Genomic DNA, 18058 nt, shown 5'->3' with positions numbered 1-18058 from the left:
CTACTGCTTCGATTCGTAGACATCTGGAAACGCATTTTCCTAGCATGGAAGTGTCGCATTTACATTCTTTCGAAGAGAATACGAAGGTATACATGACACTAAGCAATGAATATCATATCTTATCATGAAACATAGAAATGAAATTCGATATCACGTTTAAAGAAGCGTTAGAACTCTACTGCTACGATACGTAGACATCTCAAAACGCTATTTCCCAGCAAGGAAGCTTCGCATTTACATTGTTTTGAAGTGAATACGAGGTATACATGACACTTCGTAATTAATATTATATCTTATCATGAAACATAGAAGTGAAAAGCGATATTGCGTTATAAGAAGCATTAGAACTCTATAGCTTCGATACGTAGACATCTGCAAACGCTATTTCCTAGCAAGGATGTGTCGCATTTACATTCTTTTGACGTGAATGCGAGGTATACATGACACTTCGCAATGAACATTGTATCTTATCATGAAACATAGAAGTGAGATGCAATATCGCGTTTTAGGAAGCATTAGAACTCTATTGCTACGATGCGTAGAAATCTGCAAATGTTATTTCCTAGCAAGAAAGTGTCGCATTTACATTCTTTTGAAGTGAATACGAGGTATACATAACACACCAAAATGAATACTATATCTTATCACGAAACATAGAAATGAAATGCGATATCGCGACTTAAGAAGCATTAGAACTCTATTGCTACGATACGAAGACAGCTGTGAACGCTATTTCCTGGCAAGGAAGAGTCGCATTTACAACCTTTTGAACGGAATACGAGGTATACATGACAGTCCGCAATAAATATTATATCTTATCACGAAACATAGAAGTGAGATGTGATATCGCGTTTAAGAAGCATTAGAACTCTATTGCTGCGATACGCGGACATCTGCAAACGCTATCTCCTAGCATGGAAGTGTCGCATTTACATTCTTGTGAAGTTAAATCGAGGTATACATGACACTTCGCAATGAATATTATACCTTATCATGAAACATAGAAGTGAGATGCGATATGGCGTGTTCAGAAGCATTAGAACTTTATTGCTACAATACGTAGACATCTGCAAACGCTATTTCAAAGCATGGAAGTGTCGCATTTACATTCTTGTGAAGTGAAATCGAGGTATACATGACACTTCGCAATGAATATTATATCTTATCATGAAACATAGAAGTGAGATGCAATATGGCGTTTTAAGAAGCATTAGAACACTATTGCTACGATACGTAGACATCTGCAAACGCTATTTCCTAGCATGGAAGTTTCGCATTTACATTCTTGTGAAGTGAAATCGAGGTATACATGACACTTCGCAATGAATATTATATCTTATCATGAAACATAGAAGTGAGATGCGATATGGCGTTTTAAGAAGCATTAGAACTCCATTGCTGCGACATCTGCAAACGCTATTTCCTATCATGGAAGTTTCGCATTTACATTCTTTTGAAGTGAATACGAGATATACATGAAACATCGGAATCAATATTATATCTTATCATGAAACATAGGAATGAGTTGCGATATCGCGTATTGAGAAGCATTAGAACACTATTGCTTCGATACGTAGACATCTGCAAGCGCTACTTCCTAGGAAGGAAGTGCCGCTTTTACATCCTTGTGATGTCAGTACGAGGTATACGTGACAGTTCGCAATGAATATAATATCTTATCAAGAAACATAGAAGTGAGATGCGATTTCACGTTATAAGAAGCATTAGAACTCCATCGCTGCGATACGTAGACATATGCAAACGCTATTTCCTAGCATGGCAGTTTCGCATTTACATTCTTTTGATGTGAATACGAGGTATACATGACGCTTCGCAATGAATATTATATCTTATCATGAAACATAGATGTGAGATGCGATATCGCATTTTAAGAAGCACTAGAACTCTATTGCTACGCTACGTAGACATCTGCAAACGCAGTTTCCTAGCATGGAAGTGTCGCATTTACATTCGTTTGAAGTGAATACGAGATGTACATGACACTTCGCAATGAATATTATATCTTATCATGAAACATATGAATGAGTTGCGATATCGCGTTTTAAGAAGCACTAGAACTCTATTGCTACGATACGTAGACATCTGCAAACGCAATTTCCTAGCATGGAAGTGTCGCATTTACATTCGTTTGAAGTGAATACGAGGTATACATGACACGTCGCAATGAATATTATATCTTATCACGAAACACAGAAGTGAGATGCGATATCGCGTTTAAGAAGCATTAGAACTCTATTGCTACGATATGTGGACATCTGCAAACGCTATTTCCTAGCATGGAAGTGTCGCATTTACATTCTTCTGAAGTGAAATCGAGGTATACATGACACTTCGCAATGAATATAATACCTTATCACGAATCATAGAAGTGAGATGCGATATGGCGTTTTCAGAAGCATTAGAGCCTTATTGCTACGATACGTAGACATCTGCGAACGCTATTTCCTAGCATGGAAGTGTCGCATTTACATTCTTGTGAAGTGAAGTCGAGGTATACATAACACTTCGCAATGAATATTATATCTTATCTTGAAACAAAGAAGTGAGATGCGATATGGCGTTTTAAGAAGCATTAGAACACTATTGCTACGATACGTAGACATCTGCAAACGCTATTTCCTAGCATGGAAGTTTCGCATTTACATTCTTTTGAAGTGAATACGTAGGTATACATGACGCTTCGCAATGAATATTATATCTTATCATGAAACATAGAAGTGAGATGCGATATCGCGTTTTAAGTAGCACTAGAACTCTATTGCTACGATACTTAGACATCTGCAAACGCAGTTTCCTAGCATGGAAGTGTCGCATTTACATTAGTTTTAAGTGAATACGAGGTATACATGACACTTCGCAATGAATATTATATCTTATCAAGAAATATAGAAGTGAGATGCGATTTCGCGTTATAAGAAGCATTAGAACTCTATCGCTACGATACGTAGACATCCGCAAACGCTATTTCCTAGCATGGAAGTTTCGCATTTACATTCTTTTGAAGTCAAGACGAGATATACATGAAACATCGGAATCAATATTATATCTTATCATGAAACATAGGAATGAGTTGCGATATCGCGTATTGAGAAGCATTAGAAAACTATTGCTTCGGTACGCAGACATCTGCAAGCGCTACTTCCTAGGAAGGAAGTGCCGCTTTTACATTCTTGTGATGTGAGTACGAGGTATACATGACACTTCGCAATGAACATTATATCTTATCAAGAAACATAGAAGTGAGATGCGATTTCGCGTTATAAGAAGCATTAGAACTCTATTGCTGCGATACGTGGACATCTGCAAACGCTATTTCCTAGCATGGAAGTGTCGCATTTACATTCTTGTGAAGTGAAATCGAGGTATACATGACACTTCGCAATGAATATTATACCTTATCATGAAACATAGAAGTGAGATGCGATATGGCGTTTTCAGAAGCATTAGAACTTTATTGCTACAATACGTAGACATCTGCAAACGCTATTTCAAAGCATGGAAGTGTCGCATTTACATTCTTGTGAAGTGAAATCGAGGTATACATGACACTTCGCAATGAATATTATATCTTATCATGAAACATATGAATGAGTTGCGATATCGCGTTTTAAGAAGCATCTGTACTCTATTGCTACGATACGTAGACATCTGCAAACGCTATTTCCTTGCATGGAAGTTTCGCATTTACATTCTTTTGAAGTGAATATGAGATATACATGAAACATCGGAATCAATATTATATCTTATCATGAAACATAGGAATGAGATGCGATATCGCGTATTGAGAAGCATTAGAACACTATTGCTTCGATACGTAGACATCTGCAAGCGCTACTTCCTAGGAAGGAAGTGCCGCTTTTACATTCTTGTGATGTGAGTACGAGGTATACATGACACTTCGCAATGAATATTATATCTTATCAAGAAACATAGAAGTGAGATGCGATTTCGCGTTATTAGAAGCATTAGAACTCTATCGCTACGATACGTAGACATCTACAAAAGCTATTTCCTAACATGGAAGTTTCGCATTTACATTCTTTTGAAGTGAATACGAGGTATACATGACGCTTTGCAATGAATATTATATCTTATCATGAAACATAGAAGTGAGATGCGATATCGCGTTTTAAGATGCAGTAGAACTCTATTGCTACGATACGTAGACATCTGCAAACGCAATTTCCTAGCATGGAAGTGTCACATTTACATTCGTTTGAAGTGAATACGAGGTATACATGACACGTCGCAATGAATATTATATCTTATCATGAAACATAGATGTGAGTTGCGATATCGCGTATTGAGAAGCATTAGAACACTATTGCTTCGATACGTAGACATCTGCAAGCGCTACTTCCTAGGAAGGAAGTGCCGCTTTTACATTCTTGTGATGTGAGTACGAGGTATACATGACACATCGCTATGAATATTATATCTTATCATGAAACATAGAAGTGAGATGCGGTATCGCGTTTTAAGAAGCATTAGGACTCTAGTGCTACAATACGTAGATATCTGCAAACCTTATTTCCTAGCAAGGAAGTGTCGCATTTACATTCTTTTGAAGTGAATACGAGGTGTCACGTCCGGCGAAACTATTTTCCGTTGCTCCGGAGGCTTTACGACACGAGCCTATTTTTCGGTAATTCGGTCCGCGGGTACGCGTTAAGACCGGGTCCGACAATTTCGGCTGACGCGACACTAGCGAAAACACTCGCGATGATAAGGGAATGACTCTACCTTTCGATGACTTCTCTCTCGATTTGTACGTAGAAACGGCGTGGAGCTTCGTTCGCTTGGATCGTAGCGGATTTCGTTCTGTTGGCTGCTACGGAAATCTCGATCAGTCGCCAGCGAAGAGGAGGACGGCGGTCGGAATTCAGCGATGATGCTGAATGTGGCAGAATCGGCGTGATGCGTCGTGGTGTCTGGATCGGAAGCGTCGACGGTCGCTTCGGAAAGCGGCGTCTGGGCTGGTGCGAAGGCAGGTCGCTGGTATACGAGGACTCTCGGAACGCCCTCCAAATATTCAGGCACATGTGATCGTATGAAATTCTTCCTACTCGCACGTCGCGTTCTTCGCAAACCGGAAGCACGATTCATTCACCAGGTTTTTCTGTACTTTCGACTAAGATCTGAAGGATAGGCGGCGGTCTCAACGTCACAAAGCCGATTTCTATACTCCTTCAATTTGATGAAGAGCAACCCCAGTTGTATGGAAGAACCCGTGGAAGAATTCGTAGTTAAATGTAATGTTAAAAGTAGAACTAGTATTGTAAACACTTGATAAAATTAATGGATGTGGAGATAGTAGACTTGGTAAAAGATCTTGTACTTGGATATAGTAAAAGTAAAAATAAAATATATTCTAGGTTTAAAGTATACAAGAACTGCAATTATTCTAAGACTAAGACTAGGTTAAAATGGAAATAGAAATACGATGCCTGAACCCCACATTGAGGTGGCTAACGATCTAGAACTAGAGGTGTCGACTCCTCGGTAGGAGATCTCGAGTCAGAGTGTGTGCTCTGGAGACGCGTCTCTGACCTCCTCGGTTCGCGGGGCGCTACGGTCGCGGAGGCTCGTGGTAGGGAGATCGCGGTCCGGCGAGTGGGGGACTCGAGTTTCGAGGCCGAGAGCGCGCGGTTCAGCGAGTGGGGACTCGCGGCTCGTGGTGGGGCTAGCGGCGTATGCCGCTGGCCGGACGCATCTTACTTAGTGTAACTTAGATCTAGGAATTCTTATATATGCGTCATGATATGGTATGTATGTCCTAGCTTACAAGTAATATATAGGTTCTACCAGATCCTGTTCCCGGAATTGGAAATGGCCCCATTCAGGTGATGGGCGGCGGCTACGTCTTCCTGCAGGACGGAATCCTCGGTGCGAGGGAGATAGGGCTGCCCGTCCTTGGTGCGGGCAAGACAGGTATACTCGGTTGTGCGAGTGATACACTGGTGCCCGGTACGAGCGAGACAGGAATACTCAGCGGTGCTAGTGAGGCAGCGGAACTCGGTGTGAGTGAGCGCGTGCAGGTATGCGCGCGCGAACACTTCCAGTTGCTGGTTCTGCAGGCGAGATTGGTTGGTTGCATGCGTCCAGGCGTTGATGCTGGGGGGTGCGAGGAGGTTCCTTTCTAGGAAATTACGTTCCCAGATATCTCTGTATCGAAGCTATAGAGTACTAATGCCCCTTAAAACGCCATATCGCATCTCATTTCTATGTTTCGTGATAAGATATAATATTCATTTTTGAGTGTTATCTATACCTCGCATTCACATCAAATGAATGTAAATGCGACACTTCCTTGCTAGGAAATAGCGTCTGCACATGTCTACGTATCGTAGCAATATAGGTCTAATGCTTTTTAAAACGCGATATCGCATCTCAATTCTATGTTTCGTGATAAGATATGATATTCATTGCGAAGTGTCATGTATACCTCGTAATCACTTCAAAAGAATGTAAATGCGGCACTTCAGTGCTAGGATATAGCGTTTGCAGATGTCTAGGTATCGTAGCAATAGAGTTCTAATGCTTCTTAAATCGCGATATTGCATCTCATTTCTATGTTTCGTGATAAGATATAATATTCATTGCGAAGTGTCATGTATACCTCGTATTCCGTTCAACAGAATGTAAATGCGACACTTCCTTCCTGGGAAATAGCGTTTGCAGATATCTGCCTATCGTACCAGTAGAGTTCTAATGCTTCTTAAATCGCGATATCGCATCTCATTTCTATGTTTCGTGATAAGATATACCATTCATTGCGAAGTGTCATGTATACCTCGTATTGACTTCAAAAGAATGTAAATGCGCCACTTCCTTGCTAGGAAATAATGTTTGCAGATTTCTACGTATCATAGCAATGGAGTTCTAATGCTTCTTAAAATGCGATATCGCATCTCATTTCTATGATTCATGATAAGATGTAATAATCATTGCGAAGTGTCATGTATACCTGGCATACACTTCAAATGAATGTAAATGCGACATTTCCTTTCCATGAAATAGCGTTTGCAGATGTCTCCGCATCGAGGCAATAGTCTTCTAATGCTTCTTAAAACGCGATATCGCATCTCACTTCTATGTTTCATGATAAGATATAATGTTCATTGCGAAGTGTCATGTATACCTGGTATTCACTTCCTAAGAATGTAAATGCGACACTTCCTTGCTAGGAAATAGCGTATCCAGATGTCTACGTATCAAAACAATAGATTTCTAGTGCTTCTTAAAACGAGATGTCGCATCTCACTCCTATGTTTCATGATAATATATAATATTCATTACGAAGTGTCATGTATACCTCGTATTCACATCTAAAGAATGTAAAAGTGACACTTCCTTGCTAGGAAATAGCGTCTCCAGATATCTACGTATCGTAGCAATCGAGTTCTAATGCTTCTTATAACGCGATATCGCATCTGATTCCTATATTTCATAATAAGATATAATAACCATTGCGAAGTGTCACTTATTCCTCGTATTCACTTCAAATGAATGTAAATGCGACACTTCCTTGCTAGGAAATAGCGTTTGCAGATGTCCACGTATCGTAGCAATAGAGTCCTAATGCTTCTTAAAACGAGTTGTCGCACACGATTTGTATGTTTCATGATAAGATATAATATTGCAAAGTGACATGTATACCTCGTATTCACTTCCAAAGGATGTAACTGCGACACTTCCTTGCTAGGAAATAGCGTTTGCAGCTGTCTACGTATCAAAACAATAGATTTCTAGTGCTTCTTAAAACGAGATGTCGCATATCACTTCTATGTTTCATGATAAGTTATAATATTCATTGCGAGGTGTCATGCATACCTCGTATTCACTTCAAAAGAATATAAATCCGCTACTTCCTTGCTAGGAAATAGCGTATCCAGATGTCTACGTATCAAAACAGTAGATTTCTAGTGCTGCTTAAAATGAGATGTCGCATCTCACATCAATGTTTCATGATAAGATATAATATTCATTGCGAAGTGTTATGTGTACCTCGCATTCACTTCAAAAGAATGCAAATGCGCCACTTCCTTGCTAGGGAATAGCGTTTACAGATTTCTACGTATCCTAGCAATGGAGTTCTAATGCATCTTAAAACGCGATATCGCATCTCATTTCTATGATTCATGACAGGATATAATATTCATTGCGAAGTGTCATGTATACGTCGTGCTCACTTCAAAAGAATGTAAATGCGACTATTCCTTACTAGGAAAATGCGTTTGCAGAAGTCTACGTATCGTAGCAATGGAGTTCTAATGCTAATCAAAAAGCGATATCGCATCTCATTTCTATGTTTCACAATAAGATATAATATTCATTGTGGAGTGTCAGGCAAAATCGTATTCACTTCAAAAGATTGTAAATGCGACACTTCCTTGCTAGGAAATTGCGTTTGCAGATGTCTACGTATCGTAGCAATAGAGTTCTAATGCTTCACAAAACGACATTTCGCATCTCATTTCTATGTTTCATGATTAGATATAATATTCATTGCGAAGTGTCATGTATACTTCGTATTCACTTCAAAAGATTGCAAATGCGACACTACCTTCCTAGGCAGTAGCGTTTCCAGATATCTACGTATCGAAGCTATAGAGTTCTAATGCTTCTTAAAACGCGATATCGCATCTCATTTCTATGTTTCATGATAGGATATAATATTCGTTGCGAAATGTTACGTTTAGCTGGTCTACACTACAAAAGAATATAAATTCCACACTTCCTTGCTAGGAAATAGCGTTTCCAGATTTCTACGTATCCAAGCAATAGAGTTCTAATGCATCTTAACCCGCGATATCGCATCTCATTTCTGGGATTCAAGATAAGTTATAATATTCATTGCGAAGTATTATGTATACCTCGACTACACTTCCAAAGATTGCAAATACCACACTTCCTTTCTAGGAAATAGCGTTTCCAGATGTCTGCGTATTCAAGTAATAGAGTTCTAATGCTGCTTAAAATGCGATATCGCATCTCATTTCTACGTATCATGATAGGATGCAATATTCTTTGGGAAGAGCTATGTGGTCCTCGTACACACTTCAAAAAAATGTGAAGGCCACACATCCTTGCCAGGAAATAGTGTTTTCTGATGTCTACGTACCCAAGCAGTAGGTTTCCACTGATTCTTAAAACGCGATATCGCATCTCATTTCTGGGTTTCAAGATAAGCTATAATATTCATTGGGAAGTGTTATGTATACCTTGACTACACATCTAAACATTGCAAACGCCACGCTTCCTTGCTAGGAAATAGCATTTGCTGATGTCTAGGTATCGAAGCAATGGAGTTCTAATGCTTCCTAGAACGCGATATCGCATCTCATGCATGTTTCATGACAAGATACAATATTCATTGCGATGTGTTATGCATACCTCGTCTACACTTCAAATGACTGTAAATGCGGCACTTCCTTGCTAGGAAACAGCGTTTCCAGATGTCTACATATCGAAGCAATAGAGTCGTAATACTTCTTTATACGTGATATCGCATCTCAATTCTGTTTCACGATAAGATATAATATGCTTTGCGAAGTGTTCTGTATTCCTCGTCTTCACTTGAAAAGAATGTAAATGCCACGCATCCTTGCTAGGAAATGCGTTTCCACATATCTACGTATCGAAGCAATGTATTTCTATTGCTTCTTAAAACGCGATATCGCATCTCATTTCTATGATTCATGACAGGATATAATACTCATTGCGAAGTGTCATGTATACCTCGTATTCACTTCAAATGAGTGTAGACGCGACTATTCCACGCTAGGAAATAGCGTTTGCAGATGTCTCCGCATCGGGGCAATAGGGTTCTAATACTTCTTCAAACGCGATATCGCATCTCATTCCTATGTTTCGTGGTAAGATTTAATATTAATTGCGAAGTGTCATGTATACCTCGTTTTCACTTCAAATGAGTGTAGACGCGACACTTCCTTGCTAGGAATTAGCGTTTGCAGATGTCAACGTATCGAGGCAATAGTGTTCTAATGGTCCTTAAAACGCGATACGGAATCTCACTATGTTTCATGATAAGATATATTATTCATTGCGAAGTGACATGTATAACTCGTATTCACTTCAGAAGAATGTAAATGCGACACTTGCTTGCTAGGAAATAGCGTTTGCAGATGTATAGGTATCGTAGCAATCGAGTTCTAATGCTTCCTAATTCGCGATATCGCATCTCACTACTATGTATCATGATAAGATATAATTTTCGTTGGGGAGTGTTATGTATGTCTCGTATTCACATCAAAAGAATGTAAGTGCGGCGATTCCTTGCTAGGAAATAGCGGTTGCAGGTGTCTTCGTATCGAAGCAATTGGTTTCTAATGCTTCTTAAATCGCGATATCGCACCTCATTTCTAATTTCGTGATAAGCTACAACATTCATTGTGGAGTATTATGCATACTCCGTATTCACTTCAAAATATTGTAAGTGCGACACTTCCTTGCTAGGAAATAGTGTTTGCAGATCTCTACGTATCGAAGCAATAGAGTTCTTGTGCTTCTCAAAACGCGATATCGCATCTCATTTCTGTTTCATTATAAGATATAATATTCTTTATGAAGTGTTATGTATACCTCGCCTACACTTCCAACGAATGTAAATGCCGCACTTCCCTGCTAGGAAACTCGTTTCCAGATGTCTACATTTCGAAGCAATAGAGTACGAACGTTTCTTAAAACGCGAAATCGCTTCAGACTTCTATGTTTCATGATAACATATAGTATTCGTTCCGAAGTGTTATGTATATTTTGTCTGCTCTTCAAATGAATGTAAATGCGACACTTCCACTCTTGGAAATGCGTGTCCGGGTGTCTCCATATCAAAGCAATAGGGTTCTAATGCTTCTTGGATCGCGATATCGCATCTCATTTCTATGCTTCTTGAAAAGATATTGTATTCGTTCCGAAGTGTTACGTATATCTCGTCTTCACTTCAAAAGAATATTCATGCCACACTTTCATCCTAGGAAATAGCGTTTCCAGATCTGTACCTATCGAAGCAATGGAGTTCTAATGCTTCTTGAAACGCGATATCGTATCTCATTTCTATATTTCATGATACGCTAAAATATTCATTGCGAAGTGTTATGTATATCGCGTCTACACTTCAAATGAATGTAAATGCCACACATCCTTGCTAGGAGATGCGTTTCCAGATGTCTACGTACCGAAGCAATAGAGTTCTAATGCTTCTTGGAACACGATATCGCTTCTCATTTCTATGTTTCATGATAAGATATAATAGTCATTGCGAAGTGTTATGTATATCTCGTCTACACATCAAAAGAATGTAAATGCCAGACTTCCTTGCTAGGAAATGCGTTTACTGGAGTCCACGTATCCAAGCAATAGAGTTCTAATGCTTCTTAAAACGCGATAACGCATCTCATTTCTGTTTCATGATAAGAGATAATATTCATTGCGAAGTGTTATGTATACGTCGTGTACACTTCAAGAGAATGTAAATTGCACACTTCCTTCCTAGGAAATGCGTTTCCTGTTGTCCACGTATCGAAGCAATGGAGGAATATTTCCGAACAAGGAAGTGTGGCATTTACTTTCATTCGGAGTATAGACGAAGTATACATAATACTTCGCAATGAATATTATATCTTATCATGAAACATCGAAGTAAGGTGCGATGTCGCGTTTTAAGAAGCATTAGAACTCTAATGCTACGATACGTAGACATCAGGAAAAGCTATTTCCATGATGAAGTGTCGCACTTACATTCATTTGAAGTGTAGACGAGGTATACATAACACTTCGCAATGAATATTATATCTTATCATGAATCATACAAATGGGATGCGATATCGCGTTTTAAGAAGCATTACAGCTCTATTGCTTCGATATATAGACATCTGCAAACGCAATTTCCTAGCAAGGAAGTGTCGCATTTACATTGATTTGAAGTGTAGACGAGGTATACATAATACTTCGCAAAGGAATATTATATTATATCCAGAAACATAGAATTGAGATGCTATATCGCGTTTAAACAAGCATTAGAACTCTATTGCTTCGATTCGTAGATATCTGGAAACGCTATTTCCTAGCAAGGAAGTGAGGTATTTACATTCTTTCGAAGTGAAGACAAGGTATTCATTACACTTCGCAATGAATATTATATTTTATCATGCAACATAGCAATCAGATGCGATATCGCGTCTTAAGAAGCACTGGAACACTATTGCTTCGATTCGTAGACATCTGGAAACGCTATTTCCTAGCAACGAAGTGTGGCATTTACATTCTTTTGAAGTGTAGACGGGACATTCATAACACTTGGCAATGAATATTATATCTTATCATTAAACAGGAATGAATTGTGATATCGTGTTTTAAGAAGCATTACAACTCTATTGCTTCGATACGTAGACATCTAGAAACGCATTTCCTAGCAAGGAAGTGTGGCAGTTACATTTTTTTGAAGTGTAGACGAGGTATACATAACACTTCGCATTGAATATTATATCTTAGCATGAAACATAGATCTGAGATGCGATATCGCGTTCTAAGAAGATTTAGAACTCTATTGCTTCGTTACGTAGACATCTGGAAATGATATTTCCTAGCAAGGAAGTGTTGCATTTACAATCAGTTGATGTGCAGACGAGGTATACTTAACACTTCGCAGTGAATGTTATATTATATCGTGAATCATAGAAATGAGATACGATATCGCCTTTTATGAAGCATCAGAACTCTACTGCTTCGAAACGTAGACATCTGGAGACGCATTTCCTAGCAAGGAAGTGTGGCATTAACATTCTTTTGAAGAGTAGACGAGGAATACATAACACTTCGCAATGAATATTATTTATTACCGTTAAACAAATAAATGAGATTCGATATCGCGTTTTAGGAAGCATTAGAACTTTTTTGCTTCGATAGGTAGACATCTGGAAATGCTATTTCATATCAAGGAAGTGTGGCATTAACATTCGTTTGAAGTGAAGGCGAGATATACATAACAATTCGCAATGGCTATTATATCTTATTATGAAACATAGAACTGATATCCGTTATCGCGACTTAAGAAGCATTACAACTCTATTGCTTCGATACGTAGACATCTAGTAACGCTATTTCCAAGCAAGGAAGTATGGCATTTACATTCTTGTGAAGTGCAGACGAGGTACACATAACACTTTGCAATGAATATTATATCTTATCATGAAGCATAGATCTGCGATGCGATATCGCGTTTTAAGAAGCATTACAACCCTATTGCTACGAGACATAGATATCTGGAAACGCATTTCCAAGCAAGGAAGTGTGGCATTTACATTCCTTTGAAGTGTTGACTAGGTATACATGACACTTCGCAATGAATATTATGTCTTATGATGAAACATAGAAGTGACATGCCACATCTCGTTTTAAGAAGCATTAGGACTCTATTGCTACGATACATAGACATCTGCAAACGCTATTACCTAGCAAGGAATAGTCGCATTTACATTCTTTTCAAGTGAATACGAGGTATACATGACACTTCGCAATGTATATTATATCTTATCATGAAACATAGTAGTGAGATGCGATGTCGCGATTTCAGTAGCATTAGAAATCTATTGCTACGATACGTAGACATCTGGAAACGCTATTTACTAGGAAGGAAGTGTCGCATTTACATTGTTTTGAAGTGAACACGAGGCATACATGACACTTCGCAATGAATATTATATTTTATCACGAAACATAGAAATGAAATGCGACATCTCGTTTGAAGAAGCATTAGGTCTCTATGGCTACGATACATAGACATCTGCAAACGCTACTTCTTAGGATGGAAACGTCGCATTTACATTCTTTGAAGTGTATACGAGGTATACATGACAATTCGCAATGAATATTATATCTTATCATGAGACGTAGATATGAGATGCGATATGACGATTTAAGAAGAATTAGAAAACTATTGCTTCGATACGTAGACATCTGCAAACGCTATTGCCTAGCAAGGAAGTGTCGCATTTACATTTTTTGAAGTGAATACGAGGTATACATAGCACTTCACAATGAGTATTATATATTATCATGAAACATAGAAATGTGATGCGATATGACGATTTTAGAAGCATTAGAAAACTATTGCTTCGATACGTAGTGATCTGCAAACGCTGTTTCCTAGCAAGGAAGTGTTGCATTTATATTCTTCTGAAGCGAATACGTGGTATTCATAACACTGCACAATGAATATGATATCTTATCATGAAACATAGAAATGTGATGCGATATCGCGATTTAAGATGCTTTAGAACTCTATTGCTTCGATACGTATATATCTGCAAACACTATTTGCTAGCAGGGAACTGTCGCATTCACTTTCATTTGAAGTGTATGCGAGGTATACATGACACTTCGCAATGAATATTATATGTTATCATGAAACATAGAATTGAGAAGCTATATCGCGTTTTGAGAAGCATTGGAACCCTAACGCCACGATACGTAGGCATCTGCAAGCGCTATTTCCTAGCGAGGAAGTGTCGCATTTACATTCTTTTGAGGTGAATACGAGGTATACATAACACTGCACAATGAATATTATGTCTTATCATGAAACATAGAAATGAGAAGCGATATGGCGATTTAAGAAGCATTAGATCCCTATTGCTTCGGTACGTAGACATCTGCAAACGCTATTTCCTGGCAAGGAAGTGTCGCGTTTACATTCTTTTGAAGCGAAAACGAGGTATACATAACACTCCGCAATGAACATTATATCTTATCACGAAACGTAGATATGACATGCAATAAGACGATTTAAGAAGCATTACAAAACTATTGCTTCGATACGTAGACATCTGCAAACGCTACTTCCAAGCAAGGAAGTGTCGCATTTACATTCTTTTGAAGTGAATACGAGGTATTCATAACACTGCACAATGAATATTATATCTTGCCATGAAACATAGAAATGAGATGCGATATCGCGATTTAAGAAGCTTTAGAACTCTATTGCTTCGATACGTATACATCTGCAAACACCACTTCCTAGCAAGGAAGTGTCCCATTACATTCTTTTGAAAGGAATACGAGGTATACATGACACTTCGCAATGAATATTGTATCTTATCATGGAACATAGAAATGAGATGCGATATGGCGATTTATGAAGCTGTCTATTGCTTCGATTTGTAGACATCTGCAAACGCTATTTCATAGCAAGGAAGTGTCGCATTTACATTCATTTTAAGTGTATGCGAGGTATACATAACACTGCACAATGAATATTATATCTTATCATAAAACATAGAAATGTGATGCGATATCACGATTTAAGAAGCATTAGAAAACTATTGCTTCGATACGTAGAAATCTGCAAACGCTATTTCATTGCAAGGAAGTGTCGTATTTACATTCTTATAAAGTGAATACGATGTACACATGACACTTCACAATGAATATTATATCTTATCATATAACATAGAAATGAGATGAGATATGACGATTTAAGGAGCATTAGAACTCTGTTGCTTCGATACGTAGACATCAGGCAAACGCTACTTCCTAGCAAGGAAGTGACGCATTTTCATTCGTTTAAAAGGAATACGAGGTACACATGACAATTCGCAATGAATATTATATCTTATCATGAAACATAGAAATGTGATGCGACATGACGATTTAAGAAGCATTAGAAATCTATTGGTTCGATACGTAGACATCTGCAAACACTATTTCCTAGCAAGGAACTGTCGCATTCACATTCATTTGAAGTGTATGCGAGGTATACATAACACTGCACCATGAATATTATATCTAATCATGAAACATAGAAATGAGATGCGATATGGCGATTTAAGAAGCATTAGAAATCTATTGGCTCGATACGTAGACATCTGCAAACACAATTTCCTAGCAAGGAACTGTCGCATTCACATTCATTTGAAGTGTATGCGAGGTATACATGACACTTCGCAATGAATATTATAAATTATCATGAAACATAGATATGAGACTCGATATCGCGAATTAGCAAGATTTAGAAAACTATTGCTTCGATATGTAGACATCTGCAAGCGCTATTTCCTAACAGGGAAGTGTCGCATTTACATTCTTTTGAAGTGAATACGAGGTATACATAGCACTGCACAATGAATATTATATCTTATCATGAAACATAGAAATTAGATGCGATATGGCGATTTAAGAAGGATTAGAAATCTATTGGTTCGAAGCGTGGACATCTGTAAGCGCTACTTCCTAGCAAGGAACTGTCACATTCACATTCATTTGAAGTGTATGCGAGGTATACGAAACACTGCACAATGAATATTATATCTTATCATGAAACATAGAAATGAGATGCGATATGGCGATTTAAGAAGCATCAGAAATCTATTGTTTCGGTACGTAGGCATCTGCAAACGCTACTTCCAAGCAAGGAAGTGTCGCATTTACATTCTTCTGAAGTGAATACGAGGTACACATGACACTTCGCAATGAATATTATATCTTATCATATAACATAGAAATGTGATGCGATCTGACGATTTAAGAAGCATTAGAACTCTGTTGCTTAGATACGTAGACAACAGGCAAACGCTACTTCCTAGCAAGGATGTGTCGCATTTTCATTCTTTTAAAAGGAATACGAGGTATACATGACACTTCGCAATGAATATTATATCTTATCATGAAACATAGAAATGTGATGCTATATGACGATTTAAGGAGCATTAGATATCTATTGGTTCGATACGTAGACATCTGCAAACACTATTTCCTAGCAAGGAACTGTCGCATTCACATTCATTTGAAATGTATGCGAGGTATACATAACACTGCACAATGAATATTATATCTTATCATAAAACATAGAAATGTGATGCGATATCACGATTTAAGAAGCATTAGAAAACTATTGCTTCGATACGTAGAAATCTGCAAACGCTATTTCATTGCAAGGAAGTGTCGCATTTACATTCTTATAAAGTGAATACGATGTACACATGACACTTCGCAATGAATATTATATCTTATCATATAACATAGAAATGAGATGCGATATGACGATTTAAGAAGCATTAGAACTCTGTTGCTTCGATACGTAGACATCAGGCAAACGCTACTTCCTAGCAAGGAAGTGACGCATTTTCATTCTTTTAAAAGGAATACGAGGTACACATGACAATTCGCAATGAATATTATATCTTATCATGAAACATAGAAATGTGATGCGATATGGCGATTTAAGAAGGATTAGAAATCTATTGGTTCGAAGCGTGGTCATCTGCAAGCGCTACTTCCTAGCAAGGAAGTGTCGCATTTACATTCTTTTGAAGTGAATACGAGGTACACATGACACTTCGCAATGAATATTATATCTTATCATATAACATAGAAATGAGATGCGATATGACGATTTAAGAAGCATTAGAACTCTATTGCTTCGATACGTAGACATCTGCAAACGCTACTTCCAAGCAACGAAGTGTCGCATTTACATTCTTTTGAAGTGAATACGAGGTACACATGACACTTCGCAATGAATATTATATCTTATCATATAACATAGAAATCTGATGCGATATGACGATTTAAGAAGCATTAGAAAACTATTGCTTCGATACGTAGAAATCTGCAAACGCTATATCATTGCAAGGAAGTGTCGCATTTACATTCATTTTAAGTGTATGCGAGGTATACATAACACTGCACAATGAATATTATATCTTATCATAAAACATAGAAATAAGATGCGATATGGCGATTTTAGAAGCATTAGAAATCTATTGGTTCGAAACGTAGATATCTGCAAACACAATTCCCTAGCAAGGAACTGTCGCATTCACATTCATTTGAAGTGTATGCGAGGTATACATGACACTTCGCAATGAATATTATAAATTATCATGAAACATAGATATGAGACTCGATATCGCGAATTAGCAAGATTTAGAAATCTATTGCTTCGATACGTAGACATCTGCAAGCGCTATTTCCTAACAGGGAAGTGTCGCATTTACATTCTTTTGAAGTGAATACGAGG

The sequence above is a fragment of the Xylocopa sonorina genome, unplaced genomic scaffold (genome assembly GCF_050948175.1).
Source record: "Xylocopa sonorina isolate GNS202 unplaced genomic scaffold, iyXylSono1_principal scaffold0113, whole genome shotgun sequence".
Taxonomy (NCBI): Eukaryota; Metazoa; Arthropoda; class Insecta; order Hymenoptera; family Apidae; genus Xylocopa; species Xylocopa sonorina.
Note: the sequence above shows the minus strand (reverse complement) of the source record.